The sequence below is a fragment of the Osmerus mordax genome, chromosome 26 (genome assembly GCF_038355195.1).
Source record: "Osmerus mordax isolate fOsmMor3 chromosome 26, fOsmMor3.pri, whole genome shotgun sequence".
Taxonomy (NCBI): domain Eukaryota; kingdom Metazoa; phylum Chordata; class Actinopteri; order Osmeriformes; family Osmeridae; genus Osmerus; species Osmerus mordax.
In genome coordinates, this window is record NC_090075.1 from 5,928,530 (window position 1) to 5,938,663 (window position 10,134).

Sequence of the window (10,134 nt, forward strand, 5' to 3'; positions counted from 1 at the left end):
CCTCTTCTGCCACAGCGCTGAGGTGCTGCCTGTCTGTCCCTCCTTCTGCCTGCCTGCCTGTCTGTCTCTCATTCTGTCTCTGTCTAACTGCCTGCCTGTCTGTCTGTAGTGGACTCTTTCCAGTGGATGATTTAGTCCACAATTATCAATAAAAACAACTGATTACAAAATACATTAAGGTAATTCTCAACATTAACTTTTGTTTATTAAGTATTCGAAAGACGTTATTGGATTTAGGCTATGTTTATTGATTCAAACGTTGTTGATATTATTGATACAACCGTTTACCAGCTGTCTTTAATACGTTATTATGGCTTGCCGTACTACATGGTCGTCATAAATATATAACCTGTACGCTCAGGGTGGGATAATGGATCACCATATCTGCACTGTTCTTTAACAACATTGTCTCTTGTCAGGAACAAGTCATGTAAACAGAACATTTACACAGACTTGGACATTTCATCAATATGGAGTCAAACTTAACTTGCCAACATTTTAAATGTGTTTGTCAAAGCTAAATGGCTTTTATGGCAAAGCCTGCTCAAACAAAAAGGAGGGTTGACATGCCTGACGACTCGGAAATACCTAGGCTGCAGGAGAAAACAGTGCCAAGCACCTCTAAGCAGAATGTTGGTTGTTCATGGCTCTGAAACCTTACTGTATGATAGTATTCAGCATGCGGTCTGCACTTTTCAAAGATTTTTTCCTATTTTTTCTCTGAGTTCTCCTGGGAGTTTTTCCTTGACTTTCTTGAGGGTTTCAGGTTGGTTTAGGTGCAGATCCATGGTCATCTGTAAAATCCTCTACGGCGTTACTTAAAAAAAGGGGCTTCATAAAATTTGCTTTGAAACTGGAAACTCAAAACTAATTTTAACCATCTCAAACAATTATACCTCTTTGAGACCTCAGAGTGCTGCGCTCAATTTGTCATATGGACTAAATCTATTTAATGACTCATAATTTCATTTAGATTATTTTACATGTCAAACATATTTATTCTTCCTCAGGCTCAGAGGAGCATGGTCTAAATGAAACATATTTAAAATAAAGTATTTATATTAGCGCTAGTAGAGATGGTGGATGAGTGCTGTTTGCTAGTACAGATGGTGGATGAGAGCTGTCTGCTAGTGGATGAGTTCTTACTGATGGAAACAGACTTCTCTTTGTGTCTCATGGCATTGTTTTGAAATATGTCCCAACAGCTATTTATACACAAAACTGCATCTTCTCCCACATGACCATCCTAGCTGTGTGTCAGATATACATCAGACTTGTATGTACATTTTTTATATGTAAACTGTTAAAGTTGAAATCCGTAAAAGAGTGAGAGACAGAGAGACAGAGAAGGAGGAAATAGAGAAGGAGATAAGAAAATGTTCTGAGTGAAGACAGGGTGGGGAGGGGTGAGGCAGGCTTAAGAAAGTGGGGAGTGATGAGGAGGGGTGGAGAAAGGGGCTGTCAGGGTGAAAGGGGGTGAGGAGGGGTGGTGTGGGGAGGGGCGAGGAGGGTGAGGACGGTGGGGAGGGGGCTGTCAGGCTGGGGTGCTGGGGCTTGTTTTAGTTGTGCATGTGATCAAGTGGACATCCCCCAAGGAGGCCTACCAGCAGAAGAGCTGCATAGCCAAGCTTTGTTCCCTGTGCACAGATCAGGAGGAGAGCACACAGACACACAGATACAGGGACAAGACTGCAGGAGAGGAGGAGGTGAGGGAGGAGTCCTGGCCTGCGCCACCAGCTGTCTGTCAGAGGCCAGGGGAGAACACTATGAGGGCAGGGGCCAATACAGGAGACCAGGGGCCAACACAGGAGACCAGGGGCCAACACATTTTGGGTGCCGGTTCGGAGCCGGTGCTTAATCTCGAACCAGTTCTTTCTCTTTCGACAGCCTGAGAACCGTCTCCGAACCAGGGAAAGTGGTTCGCAAGTAGCACCACTTCGGAGCTGGGCTAGAATGGGAACCAAGTAAGAACCGCTTGCGTTAGGGGCCGGGTTACCGTGACCAACAAGATGAACAGAATCCCTTGACCGGCATTGCTGTACGTTTTTACAATTCATATTTCAGCTAAACGGTACGTGTAAATCAGCATCAGAATTAAAATATGACGAGAAGTGGCCAGTGTAGTTGCTGAAATGTGCTTATTTTATTGATGAAACGGCTAACTTGTGAATTTGCTCCGACTTTTAGCATCGCAGTGCAGTGCAGACACTAGTTGCTGCATTTAATCAGAATCCTATCAAACGAGTGAAATGACAAACACTAATTTTGTTTTTGTTTTTTTACTTTATTAAGTATGAGCCTATATTTAACACAAATGTAATACACAAGCACTATAAAATATATATTTATAAAATGTTGCATTGATAATGCCAGTGTTGTCATACTGCTGTGAGTCCAGGCATCTCAACCTCGCGTTCTTGGCGTTCTTCGGATTGATAAACAGCCTTTAGACGTGCTCTGCTTTATGTTAGGCGCTGCCGCACTAGCGTTGCTGGGAAAAATAAGACATATACAGTGACATACTGACGTGGCTCTGTGGTGGCTCTCTAGCCCATGGAAAAGCAAATCGGTTCTTAGAAGGCTCGCAAATTGAACCAGCTCCGAACCGGCTCTAGCACCAGCTCCGAACTAGCTCCTGGTTCACTTTGGTGGAAAGTGGGTATAAGAGAGCAGGGGCCAACACAAGAGACTAGGGGCAAACACAGGAGACCAGGGGCCAACACTATGAGGGCAGGGGCCAACACAGGAGACCAGGGGCCAACACTATGAGGGCAGGAGCCAACACAGGAGACCAAGGGCCAACACAGGAGACCAGGGGCCAACACTATGAGGGCAGGAGCCAACACATGAGACCAGGGGCCAACACAGGAGACCAGGGGCCAACACTATGAGGGCAGGGGCCAACACAGGAGACCAGGGCCAACACAGGAGATTAGGGGCCAACACTATGAGGGCAGGGGCCAACACGATGAGGGCAGGGGCCAACACAGGAGACCAGGGGCCAACACTATGAGGGCAGGGGCCAACACAGGAGACCAGGGGCCAACACTATGAGGGCAGGGGCCAACACAGGAGACCAGGGGCCAACGCTATGAGGGCAGGGGCCAACACAGGAGACCAGGGGCCAACACTATGAGGGCAGGGGCCAACACAGGAGACCAGGGGCCGACACTAGGAGAGCAGGAGCCAACACTTTTAACTGTAGGACTTCAGGGGTCAACACTAAAAGAACAGGGGCCAACACCATTACACACACAGACTTTATGTCTTTAGAACAGGAAGCTAACTACTGGTATTTTTTTAAATAAAAAACAACTTTAGTGTCAATTGAGGACCTCATGGCTGGTAGTATTAAATGTATATAGTTGGAATTTTCCTTTCATTGGGGTTGTTTGATATGTGTCACATGGTTTAGCTCCCAGCACTGGTAAACAGCAGTGTGATTGTTATCAGCAGTAAACCTTTCAGCATAATCTTAATAGATGGTTATTAAACACGTCTGGGTGCCAGGAGAGGGGAAGTGTGAGGTCTGACATGGAAGACCAGGCAGAGGGCTGATCCCACACTGGAGACATCTGCCTGGCTGTATACCACACACACACACACAGACGTGCACACACACACAGGCTGCACCATAAACACACAGACACACACAGGCGCGCACACTTACTTTCCCAGGCAGGTCATTGTGGTTCATGAGGTAATGGTCAACCTTGACAAAGTATAGTGCCGTATTGTCAGAGTTCTCACCTGCTGTCTGTCACAGTTTATTGCTGTCACACGCTGCCTGACACAGAGAGGATCAGTTAGCCTGCAGTAGGGATGGAACCGAAGCCTGATATGTTAATCGGATGAGCACAGACAATCAAGTTATCAGGTCATATTTGGATTGTGATGATTTTATCCGTTTCCCTGCAATCTCACAATTGTAGCAATTTATTGTCAAAACAAAAGTAAAGAACACAAGCCAAAGAGTTGCAGGGTCTCTCCCATGCTAGTCCGCCATTTCCATAGCTATCTATCTTGGGAGTGGCCCCTGCAAGTATTTGACTAGTTCTGCTTCCCTTGCTTCTTTGCTTTCCTGGTTAGTCCCATGGTGCTATTTCAATGAACATAAAGTGACTACAATTGTAGTTTTAATTTTATCCCCTTTAATTAATTGTGAAACACAGATAATTACATTGCTTTCGTGTAAGGCCCCGCCCACTTCCAACGTCTATCCAAAGACGGATGCAGCAGATCGTTTTTCGGGAAAGAGACACAGATAACGACATCTCGTGACACCCCTAGCCTGCAGGAAGGCCTACACTGTTCCTCTCCCTGGTCTGAAGGCCACTCCACCAGTTCCACCAGATCCCCACTCCTCTGCCAGCCCTGCAACGCCTTCACTAACGCATCCCAGCCAGGACCTTACTTTACAGTGGAAGAGAAATATGAAGCTACGGTGATAGCGAGGCGTGTCTGATTGCAGTGTAACTGAGACTAATGAGGAAATAACAGGGCATGATTCATGAGCTTAGTGAGAGGCCTATGTCTGGCCTTGTCTGCCCTACGCGCACCTCCCCGAGGTAGTACTGAGGTAGTACCGAGGTAGTACTGAGGTAGTATTGAGGTAGTACCGAGGTAGTACCGAGGTAGTACCGAGGTAGTATTGAGGTAGTACCGAGGTAGTACCGAGGTAGTACCGCACGTCTCCTGGGATCGTTTTGAGGTAGTACTTAAATGCTACCACCTCCTTGAGGCGGTATTGAGGAAGTACTGAAGTCATGTTTCACACCTCCCTGAGGTAGTGTTGAGCTAGTATTGCACACCTCCCTTAGGTAGTGTTGAGCTAATATTACACACCTCCCTGAGGTAGTGTTGAGTTAGTATTGCACACTTCCCTGAGGTAGTGTTGAGCTAGTATTGCACACCTCCCTGAGGTAGTATTGAGCTAGTATTGCACACCTCCCTGAGGTAGTATTGAGCTAGTATTGCACACCTCCCTGAGGTAGTATTGAGCTAGTATTGCACACCTCCCTGAGGTAGTGCTGAGCTGGTATTGCACACCTCCCTGAGGTAGTGTTGAGCTAGTATTGCACACCTCCCTGAGGTAGTGTTGAGCTAGTATTGCACACCTCCCTGAGTTAGTACTGACGCAGTACTGAAGCAGTATTGCATACCTCCACAAAGTAGCATTGAGGTAATATTGCATACCTCCCTCAGGTAGTATCGAGGCACTACCAATGTAATACTACACACTGAAACTCTGAACTGAAAATACACTCAATGACATGGACACATACATGCTGATATGTACACACGCTCTTACATACATGCGCTGTGAGACGAGCGTCAAAGATGGGGAACTCACTGGTGTTGTCTTATGACATTAGAGGGATGGAAATGGATTGGTTTTCGATGGAGGCATTTCATAGAGTGGTTCTGTTGAAGACCGCTTTCAGCTGAATAAACATCTTTTGACAAAGACGCTCTCTTCATTTCACAGACAAGCTGCTAATTATTCCCAAGCATACAGCTGTGGCTTTGGGGGGATATGGTGCAACACTCACCATCAGATGATTCAGATATATCTTTTAAACGTTTTCTTTTTATAACGGTCATAGCCGAAGCATGATATCCTGCCATTGTAAACTCAGCAGAACAATATGTTAACTCCACAGTAACTCCATCTCGCTCACCCCCGCACAGTTCTCACAGCCACACAACACCACGCCAGTGTCACACTCGTAACTCTGTCATCAGACTCTCCCGCAGGAGAATGGACATTCTGAGGGCGCCACACAATCGTTTGATAAAAATACACTGTCTTTTTTGTCTTTTTTTTATCAGCTCGTGATTCGCAGGCACGGTGAATCCATACAGTGGACAGGGGTGAGAAGTTTGTCCGTGTTTGAGTCTGGTTGCTGCCTCTTGTGCTCTCTGCAGCAGTGCATCATGGGAGGTCGATGCATGGACGGGGCGGATTGCTGTGGCAGTCGTTTTCTTGACAGATGAGGAGAAAGGGGATGGAGGGATGAGAAGGATGGAGGGATGAGAGAAGTCTCAGCTCAGAGCCCCGTGGGGCTGGCACTGTGCCAAATCACTAAAGCTGCTGTCTGCCTCCCTGCCAGCCTGCCTGCCAGCCTGCCTGCCTGTCTGTCTGTCTGTCTGCCTGCCTGACCTTCTTGCCAGCATGTGTCTGCATGGCTAAGCTATGAGTGTGAGGGTCCAGGTGAGCACAGGAGGATTAGATTTCTTCTCTGGACCAAGATGTGTGGGTTTCAACAAGCCCCTCCCCCTCCTATAAAACCTTTGCACCAATCCCCCCCACACCCCCTCAACACCTTCCCTTTTCAGTACCCTTTTTTTTATAAGCGGACACTTTCATTCAAAGCGCTGTAACACTCAGATAGTGCAGGTGATAAGTGTAGAAGATAACCAAGATTAGTGATTTAGTGTATCCGCACAGTACCTTAGTTGTTAGTGTCGAGGCTATGTGGAGATGAGAGTGACTAAACAGCTGTCACAATCAATATCATTTTTATTATAGCTGAGCTGCCCCCCCCCACCCCCACCCAACCATACACACACACAAAACTCATTGGTCACATGAGCGAAAGGGGTGGCACCCCCAGGCAAGTTAAGTCTTGGAGAGCACATGACCACTGCACACACACACACACACACGCAGACACACAGACACACACTGAGACATGGGGGCATCTAGGTCAGTATCCTAGATTGTAACAATGGTGTTTAGTGTTCTTTTCCCCACCATGGGCAACAGTGACACAGCAGAACAGGCCTATGTCTCTACGGATGTTCACAGCTTTCTGCAACCTCCCTGGGGTCAACAGTTTGGGGCTGCACCCCCCCCCCCCCCCCCCTTCGTACATACATGCACACACAAACACACACACACATACATACAAACCCGAAACCAGAGGGCATTCTGGGTAATACCTGTGTAAAAACGAACAAAACTGAAAGACCCAGCAGGGCAGCAACTGGTCAAACTGGATCGAAACGTATTATGTTGTATTTCATTTAGCATCGTACGGGAATCTGCAACCTCTTGATCTGCAGTCGAATGCTCCTCCTCTGAGCTAGACCCCTCCTTTGGCTCTCAGGAAGATTTAGAAACATGTTTTCCCATGAGGATGATGAGGGAGAACATGTCAACATTTTATCATTTAAGACCTTCCACTACTGTGTGCAAGAGTACAACACGGACAGCAGAGAACACAGGCACAGTGTTAAGTGTGTTCCTGTTCATGATCGGTGAGTCTGTTGATGCCAAGAAGGTCCTGCAGAATGTCTGAGATGTAACGGACTGTGGAAGAGATTGTTTGCACTTGAGCGGAACCAGCTCTCTGACACACATCTAATGAGTTCAATCAGAAAGAGTACACTCAAATGAAATGTAAATGTATTCTATAAGAGCTGGATTGGAAGTGTCCTTAAAATGTACTGGTTTTATTGAGTTTGACTTAATGACAACTTTAATATTCTCTGCTTGTACTGAAACTTTGACAGTAAAATTGTTCACTTGTGCTCGGAGCCTTCATATAAAACCAAAAAGCAACATTCTGTTTTTGTGGTGCACCACAAGACTCCTTATTTCAATCCTTGTTGTGCCTCTAAGTTGTTGTTGGCAAAAGGGGACGGCAATGAAGTCGATTTGTGTAGGTGCGGTGAGCCAGCCTATATTGTGAGTTGAAAGTCTCTTGGTTCGAGGCCTGTCTTCCTGCCTCACAGCAGCGTCTCACATGATACGACGTGTCGATGCTGGGCAACGTGTTGGTTTGCCTTCTTACCTTGCAGCAGCTTGACAACAAACATACCGTTGTTCCCAAACAACAGCTCTGGTGTGTATGTATGCATGTATGTGTTTGCATGCGTGTGTGTGTGTGTGTCACAAGTGGGAGCGTGTGTGCTCCAGCGTGAATTTCTTTAGATTTGACTCCCGTTATTTAATTTCAAACCAAATGAAACAGAAAGAGGTAGACACATGTCAAACACGGTGCTCCTGTGACTCCACATTCTCGCTGCACTGTTTAGTTACAAACTCTGCTGTACGCTTTTAATGTGTTCTCTATGTAAGAGTGCGTATGTGCGTAAATACAAACTTAAAACAGAAAAGCAACCAATCAGAGTGCCAACGTTTCAAAACTCTTGTACAGAAGCCTATTGGTGTGTGACAGTGACATTTGGGGACTGCCCACCCTGTGCAGACAGATCCTTACAAATACACCATAGTGAGAATGTGGTGTTCAGACATTAGCTCCAGTATGTGTGTATGTGCTTGTGTATTTGAGTGTGTTGCATGTGCACGGTGTGTGTATGTGTGTGAGTGTGTGTCTGTGTGTGTCGATTCTTCTCTTGTAGCTGTGGCTTGTCTGAGCAACAAATCAATGGAGGTATCACTTACAGAGCTGGTGTTTTAATCTGGCCCGCAGCCTTGCCAGTTCTGCCCCACAGGGACCCGGGGGTAACTGGATCTGGGTCTGGCTGTAGCCAGAGACCGAACCAGCAGTACCCAGCAGAACCCAGCAGCCCCTGGGGAGCCTGGCCAGCGCTGGGCCAGGGAGGCTGGCTGACTGGCCCCTCCGCAGCCTCGAAAGCATCCAGTTTCACAACAGAGCCTGATGTTACATATCAAACAAGACAAAGAGATTACTAATCCGATTATCTCCCTCTCGCCCATGAAGCCAAATACATCAAAATCGGATTCCCTCTCACTCTCGTGAAAGCAGATGAAGATCGAATCTAATTTGCGTTGGGTTTCCTTCCCTCTTCCAGCCACTTGGCTCGGTGAGTTATGGCCAGGTTGAGACTCTCAAACTCTTACTTACCGTTCAAACTGATCGTTATTTCTCATCCTAAATCATATCCAGGATCAATTAGATGATGTAAGGACCTGAGGAGGAGGAGGCTGGCGTCTCCCGGGTTACACGGTTGGGTCTGAGAGTTACGGCTTATTGACACAAATGGACGAGAGGAACTTGAAGATCTCAGCTGAGTATGTGTGGGCAGGTACATTGGACATCGACAACCCTCCAATTACCTTGACTCTCCCGGTAACCTGACCCTCCCAGTCCCGGACCCTGCCAGTACCTTTCTAGTACCTCGACAAGCGCAGTTGGTAGGCGTTCTTTGGATCAGGGTCCAATCACACGCCAGTGATTGTGTTCTGCTGGGACCACTCCAGCCAATCACACGCCAGTGATTGTCCGTGTTAAGGGATAACCAAGCGAACCCATTAGTTCAACCATGATCACGTGCTGCCAGGGTAAATAGTGTGGAATGAGGTACACACCCTTTACCACACAGGGTTGTTATTGAGAAGTTCACAGTTAGACACCTGCCTTTGCTTTGTGTATTCCACCAGCCCTGTTCACCTGACCTCCTTCTGCTTTACATACACCAGAAACACACACACACACACACACACACACACACACACACACACACACACACACATGCTCACACAGACACACACACATACTCACACACACACACATGCTCATACACACACACACACACACACACACATGCTCATACACACACGCTCATACACACACACACTTTGTCTTCTTACAGGTGGTTTATCTATTTCAGTTCCCTAGAAGTTGGGATGAGAGGGGTTTTACATAATGAACCTGATAAAGACAGCACACACACACATACATAAAAAGCAGCAGATATGATTGGAGACCGTCAGTCTGCGCACTCAGAAACCAACTCCTAGGACCAAAACATGTTTTTAACAGGAGCCTTTAGTAGCTAACTAGTTAGTCTAGCTACTTTGCAAGAATGTCAATATACTCACGTTTACAAAAGGCGGAGACTGGGGCAAACCTCACACCAGGAAACTGAAAGATAAATAAAACTTTGGAAAGAAACCAATTAAATATCCCAACAAAGACTTGAGTAATAGTGTGTTCTATGCACCACTCCAAACATCATATAGCCTACTATATCGCATCCTGGTGGACCAACTTGGTACATACACAGCGTTAATTAATTGTATTCATTTAGCAAATGCATTTATGCTACCCGACACATAAATAGTACGGAAAGTATAGCAGAAAACGAATAGTCAGAAGTGCATAGTTTTAAAAGTAAATTAGTGGTGAGAGCCAAGAAACG